The sequence below is a fragment of the Lagopus leucura genome, unplaced genomic scaffold (genome assembly GCF_019238085.1).
Source record: "Lagopus leucura isolate 7727_CA_CO unplaced genomic scaffold, USGS_WTPT01 Super-Scaffold_100159, whole genome shotgun sequence".
Classification (NCBI taxonomy): Eukaryota; Metazoa; Chordata; class Aves; order Galliformes; family Phasianidae; genus Lagopus; species Lagopus leucura.
In genome coordinates, this window is record NW_024962335.1 from 26,636,245 (window position 1) to 26,654,511 (window position 18,267).

An 18,267-nucleotide genomic window follows, 5' to 3' on the forward strand; every position below is an offset into this window, starting at 1 on the left:
CCGTCCCTCCCCCCCCCCCCAAAAAAAAAACAAAAAAAAAAAACCCACACACCAAAACCAAACCAAACCAAAAAAAACAACCCCACAAACCATTAGATGACTTGATTTTCTCAGATTTCCCATCACAGAATGATGTGTCTGTCAAGAGAAAGATTGGATCCCTTTTGAGACTTACAATGGCTGTCTTGCAGTATTCCTCCTTGAATACATTGCCTAATCTTCTACGACAGATCTCTTACCCCACTCATAACATTTGCAGTTTTAAGATGCTGTATGCTGTGGCAACAAAACTGAATGACTTATGTGGTGAATAAAATTGTGGATGTTTCATAACTTTTTTTTACCATATTGAATGGTCCAAGTTTTCTGTCTTCTATGAAGTCTTTTCTGTATTATTCATCTATTTATTTATTTATTGTTAGTTGAAAACTGAGCTCTTTTGTTCGCTGACACCATTATGAACTTGGGAGAATTGAGGCTGATTTTAGTGCTGGAGGGAGACCTCACAAAACTTAGAGGATCTATGGGCTTCTGGCTAGAGAAACTGCTGCAGGTGCAGCTATGATTGTCATGGCTCAGATTGACATCAGTCATCTTTCTTGCTTGATTTTCTTCAAAGTATTTCTCTTATTGACATGTTTGTGTTGTAGCAAGCTAGATTATGAATAGGCAGCTGAGGCTACAAGATAAAGTATGCTAACATAAGAGGTCATTGCTGTTTCCTTATCTACACTTTTATCAAAAGGGATGTGATATTCTTATCAAAATTGACTCTCAACACTTTTTAAGCATTATTGGTATAGCAGCCTTTTTTAAGAAGGATTTCAGGTTCTGCAAAATCTGAAGCTAATCTTTGAATAATATCATATGTAACTTTAATGCAGAAAACAACTGGAAATAGTAGAAAACTGACAGAATGTTGTCATGGAAACCACTAACACCTGGATATTGGTGAAAAAAATTCATTCAGAGACTGCAATTATTTGCAAAAGAATATGTAGGTTTCTTAAACTTTTTTCCACTTAATTCTGATGACAGGACTACTTCTGGTTTTCAGAGGTTGTGGATTCATGCATGTATACAATCCAGGAACTCTTTGCTTTGTGCTGGATGAATAAAAAATAGCTCTGGAAGATGAAATTTCTGAGAATCAAACACACAGACTGAGGAGGATTTTATTGGTGTCTTGTATTTGTTAAGTAAAGCTTTGTCATTCTTAATAAAATTTTGTTTAATGTTTTTTGACTGAGCACGAGAGAAATATGCATATAGAGTAAACACAAGGGCATGATGTGGGCTACTAAGAGAGCATCTGACAAGTGCAGCTGATCATGAAATAAAAGCTAAAATAAGTAAGAAAGGATGGGTGGAATCCAGATCACTCTGGGCTGGTTTTAATTTTTGATGCTCTATAGCCTGTTATTTAAATGTTCTCCTGATGAGCTTTTCTGTTTAAAAATAAACCCAACAGTTCCTTGTAAATAAAAGTATGTATCTAAAAACAGATTTACAAAGCATTATTTTTTAATTTCTATTTTTTTTCTTGTTCTGAACTTCTTTTTGGGTTATGGGCCATTCAGGTGGAATTCTTCAAGTGTCACAGTCTTTGCAGAGTCATTCTTACTGAAATATCGAAGTGTTACAATTATCTTGGGAAATGCGCACAGAAAACTCATAGTTTCTTAAAGGCTTTTAAAAAATCTAAGATATGGAGTGTATAGATGAGGGAGACTAAAATTTTTTTCTTATTCTTCAGGTTCATAAGAAAAATAAGTCTCCAGAAAATATTTAAGATGGTTCAGCAAGGCGAGTGGAATTTAGAATAATGTCCAAGCCTGCTGGGACATTAGAGCATTTGTAACTGTTTATAGAAATTGTCCACGAAGCCCAAAATATAAACAAAGTGATGCCTGAGGAACAGTGAGGACAGGTCAAACAAAAGTGCTACTTCCATCCTAGTCATTTTCAGACTCTGACTGTATTCTCAGAGAGTTTCCCAAATATGCCTGTGCCTAATCTGCTTTGTAATCTGTGGTGCATTTCTACACATATTTGTTTGCTTTTAAATCTCTACAAGTTTCTTACTGGCACAGTTTCCTTTGGCACTGAGTTCCATAGGTCCGATCTATTCATTGCATTGAGAAACATACATTATATTTTTGTATCAGCTTCCTGCCTGCCTTGCATGATTTGCTTGCAAACAAAAATTAATTAAAAAAAAAAATTAAATTAAAAAAAAATATTTTCACAGAACTGCTTCCATTTGTCTCACTCCTAAGTGGTAATGGTCAGTTCAGAGTCCATTCTTCTATCTGTGATATTCTTATCCACCTGCCGTTGGACACTTCTTTCCAAAACACAACATAAATAAAAGATTCATATCCATTTTGTAGGAGTCACTCCTCAGGCTGTAATCTTCATAGATCTGCAGGTACTGCAGGCATAGTCGTATTTTTAGGCATGGGAGGTTCCAGGCTCACAAAGAGTTCAGTGAATTGATGCTCCTGGATTCTGAGACAAAGCTGGAGGGACCATCTTGTAGCCGTCATCAGAGTGCTGTGCTCTGACAGGTTTTTGCCAGAATCTTTCCTCCCTCTTCATCCTGACTTGGAGACCTGTCATTTCAGGGTTTTTATGGAGTTACTCAACTTTCAGTGTGCTCCTTCATTCAAAAGCAGCAGCATATTCTTTTTTACTCTCAGACTGGCTTTCTGATTCCAAACCAAAGCAAACACAAGTTGGAAGAATTGCAACACTTGCTTCTGTGATATTTGAAATATAACTGCAAATATGTTCACAGATCTGTCCTCTGGGGGTAAATTCTACGGATGTTTGAGGGATATTCCAGGTTCAATTTGGTGTCTTTTGTCTAATGTAATTTTTAAGTAATTCTGCAATTTCTTAATCACTAATAATCAGTCTTTTCAAGCTAGGATTCTTTACTGTTGCATGCTTGATCTTGACTAGGAGTAGAGAGGCAATAGCTGCTTGTAATCAACCACAATTTGTAATGCAGAGTTTGTTGTAGTTCTGCTTTCATGTCCTTCCACCTTTATGTCAGGTCTGGGGGGAACAGAAAATGTGACTCAGTAAAAATCCTAATACAAGAGTAATACATCTGAAGCAGCAGAAAGATTGCCCTTGATTAAGTGATAGAGGCCCTGGAGACAGATCTTTTGCAGAAAGATGCAGCTCCTTAGTTACATAGTCTGAGCTGTGGTTGCCCCATGATAATTAAATAGAGAAGTAGCATATATATTCTGTAAATGTCATGTTTTTTTTCTACATTATGAGATTGCCAGTGGATCTTCATGTTGAGTAAGTATGGCATATCTGGGCCAGATCCTGTATCTTCTCTCAGTGGCAGTAGTGGCCGTATAAGACAGAGTACAAGACACAGTTCCTGAGTCAAAGGTAGTGTCTTTGAGCTTAAAAGTAAGCAATATGGAGTGCAGGTGTGGCAGCAAGCACTTTGTTCATCTTGCTTCATCTGGCATTGGTGTGTGCACTGGGGGCAGGATCTGTTTATAGCCCATCTTCAAAGTGCTTCACTGATATCACTGCGTATATGGCCAAGGAATATAGTGTTGCATATCACAGTATTTCATATGATTCATCTGGACAAAAGGTGAAACTGTGACCCAAATAAGTCAAATCAGATTTCTTGTTTCTGACGATTGAATTGTGTCTTCATCTTGAATTACTGAGTAACTGCTTTAAAAGGCTGTTGTAAAAAATTATTCTTACCAAAGCAGTTTTAGTTAACTACCCTGCCTTGTTCTAGTCATTATTAGAATAAAACAAGTAAAGGTTTGAGAAGGATTTCAAGCAGGTAGCCCATGCTATTCATTTTACATGAATGATCATGTCTGTTTAGCTATTAATTACCTTACCCTTTGGTACAATTGCTAACTAAAGTCTAATTTATTCCTGCTTTTATTAAAAGCAAGTGTACTTAGTGCTGTAATGATAAGCAACAGAGTAAATCCACTGTGGAAGAGAATTACAGCTGGAGCCGGAGGAGATCAACATAACATTTTTTGGTGGAAGAGAATGGTAGTCTAATAAAATATGGAACAGGATTAATGTTGTATATGACCTTAAAATACTGTATAACAAAGAGCAGAATGACAGTTATACATATAGCAGTAACTGGCTGATGGTGAGTGCCTGGAAGTTTTAAGAAGACGATCAAAACAGTATAAATGATTGGATTTGTGTAATTTAATGTGAATGTTAGCTTACCAGAAAAGTAAACAAAAATAAACTCAATTATTTCTTCCATTCTGTGAAATCTTAAGTAATTTGGTTTTGGGAAGAGAAATTTAGTAAAGCAAATTTCACTGTGTTCAACTAGGGTGTTAAAATGGCCACGGCTGGCTGGCAGTCTCTCAGGCTGACTTTTTCTGTTCTCATGCAAACTGGCTCTGTCTCCATTCCAGACACTGTGCCAGGCTCTAGGGGAGTCCATGTGGCAGGCTGTCCTCTTCTGCTGGGAGCAGTCCGTGACCTCAGCATAGTAGTGCACATGCTGATAATTCATACAAACAGCAGATGATTTCTTGGTGGTATGTTCTTGAAGGTGGCTGGCCAAGCGCTAATGCTGGGGAACACAGTCTGCCTCCAGCAGGTTCTCCCAGAACTCCAAGGGTAATAAACTGTATTTTTCCCAGGACCTCGCCATCTATATTTATAAATGCTCATTTATTTTATGATCTCCAGAGATCTTCTCATCTGCCTTAGTTCAGCTGAGGAGTTATGCAAAAGATCCCTTCCTTGTCATTTTGTAGTAACCCTTTCGTTTATTATTTAATTCACAGCAAAGCCATGCAAAGCATCCAAAGAGATAATATTGAGATTTGCTTATATTCATTGTAAAAAAAAGTTAAAGTATTACGTGAATGATTTTTGTCTGAACTATCATTCACCTTCTTTAATACTGAGTTTTAAGATGTGTGCATTGGAATTGCACTAGAATTGTGCAATTGCTAGAACTTCAAATACATTTTGAAATATTTTCAATAATAACGTGGTTTAGTTGTGTTAGAAATTGTGAAGTATTTATTTTACCTTTTATTGCTTAGCTTTCCTTCATCATTAGCAGTACCTGGTCTTATACTATATATATATTTAGAATATATTTCATATTTTCTGCTCTTCAATTTTGTAAACGCTTACATTTTTATTAGGTGTATACAGTAATCATATACCTATGAGTGTTAAGGTCTTGTTCTGCTTAAATCATAAACTGTTTTCCTCAAATGCCGTTTGTTTATGCTAAACTTGCAGTGCAAGGACAACAGTCTTGCAACAGACAACAGTGATGCTTATAAAAGAACATGTCAAAAAGATATGCTAAAATGAGGGATATCAAGGAACTTGGTGGACATGCTGAGCTGCACCTAATCTAGAAGCAGGCAAGCAGTCACCAAGCTCCTGGAACACTTTGGCTTTGACAGAAAGATCTGACAGAACTTGCACACTATTAATGCAGGAGATGCTCTGGTGACTTGTATGCCATAATCAGATGGGGTTTAAATACTCATCACCCTTAACATTTTGGGGGGGGGGCATATCTCTGAAGTGGGGCAATTGCTGTGTGGAGTTGTGTGTCTGTATGTATGGGAACTGCAGAGTCATGGCCTGAACCTCTGATTAATCACCTGAGGTGAGCAATGAGTCAGCCAGAGGAGCACAGGTGAAGGCAGACCTCCTAGACCTATTTAAGAGCTGGCTATCAGTAGAGAAGGATCTCTTCTGGAGACTGCCTCTGCTGGTGTTTTGTGAGTGAGCCTAGGATAGGGGTAAGCCTTCTATTTGTCCTTTTTTTGTTATCATAATCTGTTTTGCCTAACTCTCTTGTTTATTTCATAATTGTAGCATCTTAAGATTCACTGATTATACACTGTAAAAGTGATGCAACTTCTTTGCATAATCTCAATTTTTGATTATTTTCAATATTAATCCCAGTTATGAGCTGTGCATTAGAAGTCAACACTTCTAATGTGGGCTGAACAGGCTCTTTGTGGCACAGGCTGCTGAGAATCTCCATGGCTTTCATAACTGTTAGCCTCCCAGACTGTAAAAAGTGATGCAGTTAATGTCTGTTGCATGTTGTTTAGTCTCTCAGCTTTTCCCCAGAGGATAAATGTGCGTGCTATTATTTGTGCCATTTTGTATGGGTTTTGTTTCAAAACAACCCACAGCTGTATGTTTGTGGCAGAAAGAGAAAAGGGCAAGGTTAAATAAATGAGTTTTGCATGCAGACTGGGATGTGGCAAGCTTTACCTTAGCTTTTGCAAGACTTTTGGACTACCCTTCAGGAAAACTCAGTATTCAGCACTGCTGAGCTTCACTTTTACATAAATAAAGTTATACTATGCTGGCGCACAGCTGTTGTTGACAGTTGTGGTTTTCATCTTGCAGCTCTGGGGGATGTCCTGAACATTTTTACCTGTGGTATTTGAAGGCCACTGCTTGTTGGGCAGATCAGAATTGAGACCTGGCATCAGCTGTTTTCTGTAAGAAGCCATATGTGGCAGCAAGCAGAGTAAGTAGGAGATGATCCTTAGAACATGAATTACAGAGAAGAGTTATTGCAGAATCTTAATTTTAATTATTGGAATTTACTAGGGGTTTGTTCTGACTGGGCAATCTCTACTCATGTAGCTGGTTCGTGTCAATTGACTGTGGAATCTCTCATGAAAATGGGATAAATCTTTTGGCTTATTGGAGATGGTAAGGATCAAACAAAACAACATCATTTACAGTTTCTCTGCCAAATCGACAGCAGGGCAGTAGTATTCAGTGGAGGATTACACAGAGAGCAGTTTTCCACTTCTAGAAATTCATTGGTATTTTTACACGTATTTTTGGATGGAAATTTATAAAGAAAACAGAGAGGTTTATCACCTAGGACAGCAGTATGCCTAAATACTTTCTTAACTAAACAGGCAGTCCTTTCAAAATTTGAAGATTAAGTCCTGGCAGAAATGGGGTGAAAAACAAATTCCTATTGACTTCATTGAGCAAGGGCACAATTGCTTGATTAAGTAGTCCTGTACTTCAGAAAAGACAGCAGAAAGAGGAATGTTCAGTAATAGCTCAAAGAATTTTCAGTGAAATCCGTTTACTTAGAATAAGGCTTTTCCATGACAAGGAGATGATTACTGAGATTTAAAATGGTGAAAAAGATCATTCTGAAGGTAATGAAGGGCATTAATGGACGCTCTGCTCAGTAATGCTGGACTCCATTTTGGTGAATGTGTTTTTTTTTCATTTGCTCACTTTTCTGCACTAGACTGTTTAAGTCAAAGATGACAAGTATTTAAAAGACTTCTGCAAAATTAACTCTTCAAATAACATTTTAGGTTCTTATATTTGGACCTGAATACAATTATTTGGAAGAAGGATCCTTTTCTTGTGAGCAATTCCTCCACTGCTTTTTGTGATCTAATTTGTCTGAAGCAAAGCTCCTCCTTATTTTTCATAAGAGGAATAAAAGGGATTTTTTTTTTTCTTCAGAGAAAGAAAGCATGATTTTACAGCCTATTTTCAAATAGATATTTATATTTAGTATTTTTGCACTGGAGAATTATTTTGCATGTGTACAATTATTCCTAATAATTTGATCAATTCTTCTCAATGAGATGACTTGAATGTTGAAGTTGCCTTGACAAGTCCCTCTGCCACACAAGAAAGAAGATCACACTGTTACTGAAATATGGGTCACATCAGGATATGCTTCATATGTTTAATTGCATCTTTTTATGAATGGCACACTTTCATGCATTTCTTATTAAAGGAAACATAGTGTTTTCATTTATTAGGAGTTAGAAGCGAGACTTGTATTAAAGAGATTATAGGCTATGATTTATTCATCACCGGCTGCCAGTGCTTCCGACCTGTGAGATGATACCTTATGAGAGGGCTTTCTAAGGGCAGGAGAGTCAGGATTTCAGATGAAGTCCTGGGGTAGTATCCTCTTCAAGGTCATTCTCTCCTCCTTGATAAAGTCTTGACTCAGATATAATGTGGAGAGTGGGAATTCCATTTGAACACACTCTGGTAATAAGGCATTTGAAGGAAAGTTGTTTCTCCTTTACCGTGTCCATACTAATCAGGGGAGTACAACACAGAAACACTGAACTAGCAACACCAGCTCACATGAGTGTTATGTACAGCACTGCAATGCCATGCTGAGATGAAGGTTCCCCTGTTAGCTCATACACAGCCATCTTAGGTATTTCTGCTCTGCATTGTATTGTATTCACATTTCAGAGTTGGTTTGTCAGGAAGCCAGACAGATGTTTTATACCTAAATATCCTAAGCATTGAATCTCAGATCCATTCACTGTGTGAGTAGATTAGATGCAATAAAATTTCCTCTCTTCCTAGGCAAGCATGATCCAGTCTCCCTGATCTGTTTTCCTCAGAGAGATGACAAAGCTCTAGAAAGACTGGGAAAGAATCAAAAGTTTAAGTACAGATCCTCTTTCCTACTGCAGCAATCCATAAATTTGAGATGGGAAGAAGAATATGGATGTTTGGTCTTGTCAGTAATTATGCAGAACTCTACAGGGATGGTTTTTATTTTTATGTATTCCCTGAGATAGTAGGATAACTCACAAAAAGGAAATAACATCTGATTTGGACAGATGTCTGTCATCGTAATGATTAGCTTTCAGGTGGTTAGCAATAGCAAAAATAGTCAGAATCAAAATATTTGGGCTGCCTCCCAAGTGTATTTTAAATCAGCTGAGCCCTTGCACAGGAACATAAAATATAAAAGTGCATCCTCCCTGGGGCCTTTTGAGCACATAGATACAAATCAGTTTTTATCTGGGGAAGATGAAATGCACGTGGTAAAGTCAGAAACTGAATCTACATGAAGTAAAAAAGAAAATGTACGTGTCCCTCTTCTTTAGTGTGAATCCTTTTCATTGTTTTCTTTCCAGTAGCATCCAGAATTGGGACACGCTTTCAGTCTTCCTTTCCTCATTGGGAGTGCTAACAATAACCATAGAGAAGTTTCACAAAGTCCGTTAGAAGGACTAGACTTAGTTCTATTCTTTTATTTATTTATTTTTTTTTTAACATCTCAGCTCTCATGCTCTCCTATTTTCTCTCTCTCAACAAGGTGCCCAACTGGTGCAATTTCATATTTGTTCCTTGTCTTGCTCAGGAGGCGTAATCCCTGTCTCTGTTGGCAAAGTCGACATCAGGGAGAGATAAGGACATCTGGGGCTCTTCAACAGAATCTTTGCTTGGATTTTCTTTTTGCTTGGGGATGCTTTCTTTTCTCCAAACATACATTTGAGGCAAGTACCTCTCCTTACCTAGCATTCCCTGTCAATAACCCATTCATATTAATTAATGCTTATGCAACTTTACAAAAGTTTCAGGAGAAGGAAGAATTATTCTCTAGCTACAATTTTAGAATATAGGCATACATAACATTAGTAGTCCATCATATAAGCCAACCAGTAATGATTATTTTATCTTTAAGGAAAGAAAAATCTAATATACAAACTATTTCCTATATTTCACTTGTCCTCATCAAGCACTAACTCTGACCTAAGCCACTTCCACCTCAGTCTCCTTTTTGTTTTGATGTTTTAGAAGTTTTTTCCTAAGACTGTTAAATCTGCTTTACTGCTTTTCCATATCCTATTTCAAAATGTGACCTTACATAGGATTTGGTTCATCAGTTAACAATTAACAAACAAGCTTGTTCCCAGTCATAAATACTTCTCTAACTGATGTTTATTATGATCTCTCATAAATGAGAATCATTTATGCAAACTCCTCTGACCTTGAAATGGAATTCATTCAGATTGCCTGTAATTCCCTGTAAATGTCTGAATTAGCACAGTAGAAGTTTTTCCAGTTTTGCAAGCATTTTTTGAGTCGCACCTCAGCCTCCTCTACAGCAGACTGATTTATTTTTTTTTTTTAAATGTCCTACTTTCACATCACAACTTCCCAATGGGACTGTTGTATTTACTCTGACTGGTGAACATCACTGGCATGCACAATGTCTGGCCAGTGAGGATTTGTGTAGATTGAAAGGCAAATAATTCCCAGCAACTGGCAAGTCATGAGTGGGCAAGGTGCCCACGTTCTAGATCCCATGCTCAAACTTATCAGCTCAATCATTATCCTGGCTGAAATATAAGTTGCCACAGGTAGAGGTTACTCCACCTTTTTCCACAGCAAAAAGTATTTTCCATGTGACACCAAAGGGCTTTGAACTTTTCTGTATTGGAGTCAAGTAGTCATAGGATTTTGTGGTTTGATTAAGAAAAAACCAACAGACCAACAGCTGCGTCATAGCTCAGATTACCTGTCTTTTTCTTACAGTTCATTCTGCAGTCAGGGATCAAGCAGACTGGTGAGAAGTATGTAGATGAAGAGATATAAGTGTTTATAGAGTGAAAAGAAGACTGAGAGAAGAAACATGCAAGGAACAAGGAAGAAAGGCAACTGCCACCCAAAAGAGAGCAACTGGAAAACTGTAAGTACAGTCATATATATTTCTAACATTCATATTAATATAATGCTGAGATAGAGTTTTAACAAGGTAATCTAACTCCTAGATCTCTTTGTTGAAGATAGACGAGCCAATGTAAATGTATGCTGCTTTAAATGAGAAAAATGTAGGCCTCTGAGTGTGGTGTATGTTTGTGGTCTTGGCATGTTTCCTAAAGGCCAGACATTAACAGAAGGGAGAGACTTTATACAAGCCTACACATACACACCTCCTCCTCCTTGACACTAAAGAAACAAGCTAACCATCCAGTTGAAAATTTTAAGATATCCAAACATACCAGTTGGTCATAAGATGAATGGCTGTTTAAGGGGAGATGAGACCTGTTTATGCCTAATTAGATTATTGCCAGCTGTATCTATATGGTTTAGGTCTAGTGAGACCCAAGAACATCTGGTCCTCATAAAGGCTATGAGCACAAAGGGGGATTTTGGTTGATGGGAAGAATTCGTTGTTCATGTGACTGCTAGGCAGATGGTGAAAAGCGTGAAGGTAGAAAAGTTCCTCTGGGAGTCTCTGATTAAGAGCACTGTGTAAGAGTCAGTTTCTGAAAACTGTTGTCCATCTGAGCTGTAGGAAGCTTCTGCCCAGTAAACTGTTTCCTGAGGCAAATTGTATTTGAGTGAAACTTTTGATCATACCATTTTTCCCCTGTTTTTTTTTCCCTGCCTTGTTGAGGAAGCTTTTGAGTGTCCACCAAAAGACATCGTGGTTCTTATGTGATTTTATCCACAAGTGATAGTCTGCACCAAAACACTGGTAATAGAACAGGAAAAATTTAGCCTGGTCTCTTAATTGAGAAAGCAATTGTGATTTAAAAAGTGAAGGAAGGAAAATAATTGGGATTTTATTGTTAAAATGTTATATATTTTTAACAATTTACTTAAAGAAGAGAGATTTAAAGGAAATCCTTTTACTGCTAGGCTGCAAATAGCAAAACTTTCACTAGATGCAGACAGTCTTGGATCCTTGAAGCTATGATAAGCACAGAGAAAAATACAGCAATTCTTTTTATGGTAAATTATAGCAATAAAGCAGTATTGTTCCTTTGTTTAAACTAGATTGTGCAAGGCAATATTCCTGGTGCATGGCATCATTTTGACTTATCTCCATTTCTCCTTTATGTCCTCTCAACCTGACTATCGCAGCTACCTGGCCCAAATCCCAGCACTTCAGAGGGAGCAGAATGCTGCAGTCTGCCCTCATATATATGTGTCAGGAAACATGAATGTCAACCTCTTTTTCCAACAATTATGTTGGCTTCCATCTGCTTTAGAATCCAGCTCAAAGCAACTCTGCATCTATTTAAAATTCTATTTGACAATCTGTATATTAGCACAAAGAATCTGTTTAGCTTTTTCTTGAAAAATACAAAGTAAGGAAAGAATTTTGCTAAAATATACTAGAGGATTAAAAAAAAAGCTGGAGCTTGTTTCAGCCACTGTGTTCTCTATGCACCTGGCAAAAACAGTATCTGGCCTATCAAACTCCTGTGATCAAAATGTATTTATTTTGCTGGAAACAATTACAGTTTTTGTATTACTCTATTTACACCAAGAGGATGAATCCTAATTAATTTTTGTTAGGTATTAGCTGTGATTGCTCAGCTTTCCAAAGGGAAGAGAGAGGTCAAGAATCAGAGTTCATGGAAGGATTTGATCTTTCAAGCTGCTTTCCAAAGATTTTAATTGCACATGGAATTTGGCAGCTTTATCCTCTTGGGCTGTGCAATGGAAGTACTGTGCATGAACTTTTAGAGTTATTGAAGGAGGATGCGCTAGGATTAAAGCCTTAAGCAGTCCCACACGCTTCTCTTCCTGTTCTGTTTTCCATTCTTTAGTGCCAACACTCTAATCTCCAACCTGTCTTTCTGAGGCAGAGATGAGAATCTGGGGACAGGCAACAGGAGGATATTGCAGTTAAAAAGCAAGGATCTTCAGAGACAAAGTTCACGCACCTGTCCTGACCAGATGAGATTAAAACTCCACAGCTCAATGTAACTTAAATATTTTATGGATCTGTCATTTGGTCCAAGACCATCACCATTAGAAGAGGTGAGAGCTTCTTCCTTATGTTTGGAATTCATTATCATTATTCATAAAATTTCTGCCTCAAAACAAATCTATTTGTGTGGTATACAAATTTACCATTATCTGTGTATAATGAAGTTAAAACATACTTTTAATAATGACTTCTCTGTTGCGCTATAGTAAAGAAAAAAACGTCTGAAATTGTGTGCTATTTAGTGAACAGATAAGCAGCAGCAGCTCTTCCTCTAATTTATTAAAAGGAGTTCAAGGAATTTTTTGTTTGTTCAGGATTGAGTATCTAAATCTTGGGCTGCTTGGTAAATAAAAGTTTTACTCTTTTATTTGGCAATGAAGTCACATAAAATGAACTGCCTGAGTCTGGAGCTAGATAAAAAGTTTCCCAGATTTTTAGATGGAGTTTGGATTTGGGATTTTGGTTTCTTCCATTATAAGGAAAAAGCCAAGCAAAAAGTTATATGTGTTAAAATATTTCACTTGTGCTTAAAAAATTTGCATGGTTCTACTCACTAGTTTATGAATGAACAGATTTGGATCTGAATTTCATCAGCAGTCTAGATCAAGGCTTCTGTCAGGGCCGTCTTTCATCCTAAATGGCTTCTGTGGGTTTATGACACTGCAAGTTGTTTTTTTGTTGTTGTTTTTGTTTGTTTTGTTGCTGCTTTGTTTGGGTTTTATTTGTGTTGTTTGAAACTTGATACACTTCAGACATCTGCAACACTTTGATTTAAATTGGCAAACGAGCAATGCTTTCTGCAGATAATGAACTTGTGGATATCATGGGCAGCTGGTACCTGTGTTTGTCAACCTTACCTGCTTTCTCTGCTTAAATTAAAGCCTTTTTGAAAAGCTTTTTCTAGACAAAGATCCCTGTGGTAAGACATATGTATCATTTAAGTATCAATTGTAGTCAAAGTACAAAAAAAATTTAAAAAGTGAAATACATTTCTAGCAATTAAAAAAAAAGCACACACACACACATATATATATACATATACACAACAGCTCATGCTTCAGGATAAAATGCCTAGGGAAATGGGAAAATCTGAACAGGCAAAAAGTTCTGCATTGCTTCCTGAAATTTCAGTGAACAGGTTTTTGCAGCTGTATGTAATTACAAGAAGTTAGAGGACTGTTTATTTAACAATGATATATTTATACATTTACTAGGAAGTACAGCATTAGTCAGAAAGACATTAAAATATCTGTTCAACTATCTGTTACAGTATCTGCAAAGTGAAGCCTTTAAGAAGTAGTATTCTTCCATTCAATCATTTTTCTGTTTCCTGTAAACACAGCAAGAAAGGCATAATCCAAGGGGGAAGTTCATGGAGGTTCACAAAGAAACAAAGATGTTCACTTTCTAAATTTATTTCTCTCTCTGATACAAATGTAACACCTGTTTATATTTCATGACTTCAGATTTTTTTTTTGTATGTTTGTCTTTGTCTCACTTTTGTTAGGTTAGAATTTTATACTGTCTTCATTCCTGATTGGGAAAGCTGAGCGCTGAACTGATATATGCAAAATTGTTTAGGGCAGGGGGGGTGATTTGAGTATCTCAAACCAAGACTTACCTCCACAACTAGTCTCATAGATGCCTATGGTTTAATTGGAGAAGTTTTTTGGTTCTTATGAAGCAATGCATGCACAAATAACTTCTGTTTTATTGTGGTAGAGCAATTTGGTAGGCCTCTATGTGGATCCAGGCAGAATCTGAACCTTGGTTATACATTCTCCCCATAGTCTGGCTCTTACAAGCACAGTTAGGGTATATCTCTTAGAATAATCTCCACCTGGAATGAGTGGCAGTCTCCAAGCTTGTGAGAAAAACATCTGGAGAAAAACTAGATGGTGGTGGCAGTCCAGCTTACCCAACAGCTTCGTGGTTACAGCATCTGACGGTGATATTATGCAGTCCTTTCTCTACAGTATGTGGGATTATAGTCCGCATGCTCTAGATGTGCTTATTCCTGAAAAAAATGCCTTGACTATCAGAGAGTATTTAATGTATTGAAGAAACTTGATTTTCAGTTCTTCCTTTAAAAGTCTTTTTTTTCTTGTGTTAAATAGTACAGAGAATTGAAACCAGTGTTTCAAAGTCACAAGCTAGCATCATAGCTGCTCATATTAAAACCAGAAGATGGAATTTAACTTTAATATTTTTCTTGGGTAATTTCTTTTCTTTCTTCATCTTCTTGAATTAATTTAATGGTGCTGAAAAGTTCTGACATTCTTTCCTGGACTAAATTCATTACTTAAGACAATGGGAGTTGTCTAGTTTACTTCAGTGGGAATTAGACCAGGCAATTTATTAAAAAGCAAGATAGAACATGAACAAGCAATAAAGCCAACTCTCCATTCTCTGTGTGCTCCTCTACAGGCACACACACTCTCACACGCAATTTCAGCTTTGATCTCCAATCGTGAAAGTGGGTTATTCTCCAGGCTTTTTCATTCCTTGATGATCTGAGAAGGGGTTGCCAGTGTTGCTGTGGGCACCTTCCTATTGTGGACTGGATTTATACCATGAATTCTTCTCACAAGGTTCCTCAAATAAGTGCCAAAGAATAACATGCTATTTAGACCATGTTGATTGTCATTTAAGGCAGTTGTGTTCTGTGGTGTTCATAACGTTTAAATCCTTTATTACATAATTGCCATGTAGATTTTAGAAGCAGGGAGCAAAACAGACTCTGTGGCTGAAAATGAGCAAATAGCAAGTGCAATAGATTTGTTATAATGCAGCATTTCATTAACAGTACCAAAGTGCATATTGCACATTTTCCAGTACACAACATAAGTAACTACTGATGTGCTGTTATCACAAATACAAGAGCATTTATGGACATATCGCCTGAAGTGTGCAAAGCCCCCACACCAGCTAGCTGTTTTCTGTATGCAAAGAGTGAAAGCCTTTTCTCTCTGCCCTCAGTAACATAAGTACTTGTTTTAATTACTGATTACTGCAGATTCTCCTACTCCTCTGTCGGATCTTGGAATCTGATTTCAATGAGAATGTAATCAGGACAGTGGAGAAGAGGGTGCCTCAACAAAGAAGGGAAAATCTTTTGTAGAGAGCCTCAGCAGCTGAGGGATGTGAGAGCTTTCTCTTCACTTTGCCTTTGCTTGGCATAAAAGAGTAAATGCCACTTAAAGGCTGGCTGTGCACTCAACCCATTCTAGGACTTCCATAGATAGAAAGCTAAGTGATTTCAGAAATGAAAAATAAAAGATGATGTGAACCTTGGGAATACTATCTGCAAAAATGGAAGGTTGTCAACAAGATTGGAGAAGTTCAAGTGGTGAAGAATACACCACATTTGGCCATAAAATGCAGAAAGTGTCGGTAATCTACCTGACACTTTCTGTTATGATACAGATAAGAAAACAGTATTTCTTTGGATACTTCAACTTGTGGTTAGAAAACTAACAGTGAACAGGGTTATGATACTGAAGGGGGGGAAAAACCACAGACCGTTTGTTTTGTTCCTATTTTTGTATGTGCTGAGGAGGGATGAGACTGGCTGGAATTAATTTTTATGGAGAATCTTAAGCAATCTAACTTGAAGCTACTGCCTTTTTCTACTGTTAGCGCTGCTATTGAAGAGATGTATACATTGTTTTTGGAACAACCATGACTATCCATTGACTTCAAGTTCTGTCTTATTTATTCTAGTGACAGAGATTCAAGCACAGTTGAATTCAGACAAGGTGTATATTTACATGGCGTTTGGTACTTTAAAATTACTAATGTCTGCTTGTTCTCCTTAATTTTATGTATTTACATTTCATCCTTCCATTACTCTACAAATCCACCTGAAAGTGGAGTTGTTCACTTCAGTAACTTTATTAATATGTGATTCTTCAGTGCCAATCTTTTCATCTTGACCTGACTTAAGATATGCTTTTTCAGAAGCACTCATTGATCTAATTCTTCTCCCACTGAGGTTGGCAATAGAGCTTCCATTAAGTTGACACTGAATTATGTCAACTTTAATCATTTTGAAGATGGTGCCTGGTGCATCGCCTGACCCCTCAAACAGCAATTATGATTGAGATTCTAGATTGATAACGCATTTCTCTGTCTAAAGTAAATGTAAAAACAGTCAGATCCAAACCTTAACAGTAGGGGGAAGTTTAGGTTTGTTTGTCTGATATTTTAAACAATGTGTAAAACCAAATAAATACTTTGTCACTTCTAAGAGCTAGAAAACTACTCTGTAACTATTCTGTTTGCTGCTAACCTTTGCATTCAACAAAGACAAATAGCTTGCTCTGAAAGTAATGCCTCCTATTTATTTCCATGGAAACTACAAGAGTTACAGAGAACACAGTAAAATTATGTGACAGAGAAAATTCTCAGCTACAAAACACTATTTCTCAGCATACTCACCACCATTAGCTATTAATTTTCACCAGCAATGAACAAGAGCCTGCATGCCATGCCCGTAAAAATCAGCACAAGCAGATGTGACTCACTTTCACAATTGCCACTGCTAAAATGCATCACCCACCACTTCACTGTGATCACATCCACTGTGCAGTTTCCATAAACATTCAGCAAATGTCCATGAATATCAATAGTTGCCATTTTTTGTCTGTGTAAGATTTCAGTGACACACCTTTGCTTCATATCCGCTTCCATGTCAGAAGACAACATGTCAGACTGCCCTTCTGCTGCCATCTGTCACATAGCAACAAAATGTAATGCAATATCGGTGGGAAGGTTCAACCTCTACTTTCATACCATAACCATCTGCCTGTGACACTGTGGCCCTACATCGTAAAATAGGAGGCATTAGTTTCAGAACAACACTTGTAATAACTCCTATGGTACTCCATATTCCTTCTTCCCCTCACAGTAGTCTTAAGTTGACTCCTTATTGATTTTCTTTCTCTTTTTCTGGCTGTGGACAGGGACGGAAATATGATGGTTTCACTTCTGTAGAATATATAGTAGATTGCTGTGTGATCAGTCACCCTACTGATAGCAATATTACCCTAAAGACGTATTTCTACAATATATTGTCTGACTCTGAACCATTCAATCACAAGGAGTATCAAGCAATTCTGACTATTCCTTCATGTTCCATTAATACTCAGAAGCACTGGCAATCTTTGATTTGTCCCTCATCTTTAAAACCCAGTGATCTGATATCTTTTACAGATAGCCAACTTTATTACTGCCTGGTCCTGTTACTGCTTTTTGACTATTTTAATTCTGAAATCATTTGTGTTTCCTTCATGGAGCTGTGTAGAAACACAATCAACTTTTCTGTACAGACTGGGAATTAGTTTTGCAATGTGCGTGTTGTGATGAGTCCATTTGGCACCCTAATAATGAATAAATTAAACAGGTTTGTTTAGATGAGAACTGTTTTTGATTTATCTGCAAACAGTTTTGGAACAATTCAATGAAACAAAACAAAATATGAAAAAATATATTTTTGGTGCTCATAGTTTGCTTCAAAATGGAGAATTTCAGTTTTAGGTGACATAAGCTTCAGGCCCAGTTCCAAATGAAACAGTCTTGCTTTGAGAAGAATACAGTAAAAAAAAAAAAATTCAATTATCTTGATTTGCTGCTCCTTCTTCTCCCTCCCCTGTGTCTGAAACTGCCATAGCTGTGGCATAAACCTATAGTCTGACTTTTCCTGTTTATCACTG

General features: G+C 37.2%; 2 long non-coding RNA genes across 2 annotated transcripts in view; both read left to right on the forward strand.

The window, feature by feature from the left end:
- The first annotated feature begins 5,767 nt into the window (after window positions 1–5,767).
- On the forward strand, window positions 5,768–9,283 carry LOC122190307. The gene is made up of 3 exons (XR_006182105.1): window positions 5,768–5,804; window positions 6,427–6,550; window positions 9,185–9,283. It is a non-coding gene; the product is annotated as an uncharacterized LOC122190307 (long non-coding RNA).
- Window positions 9,284–10,380: 1,097 nt separating this feature from the next.
- The window catches only part of LOC122190308, a 59,835-nt gene continuing 51,948 nt past the window's right edge, over window positions 10,381–18,267 (forward strand). Inside the window, exons 1-2 of the long non-coding RNA XR_006182106.1 lie at window positions 10,381–10,516; window positions 12,429–12,603. This is a non-coding gene — a long non-coding RNA (uncharacterized LOC122190308). The remainder of the gene's footprint in view (window positions 10,517–12,428; window positions 12,604–18,267) is intronic.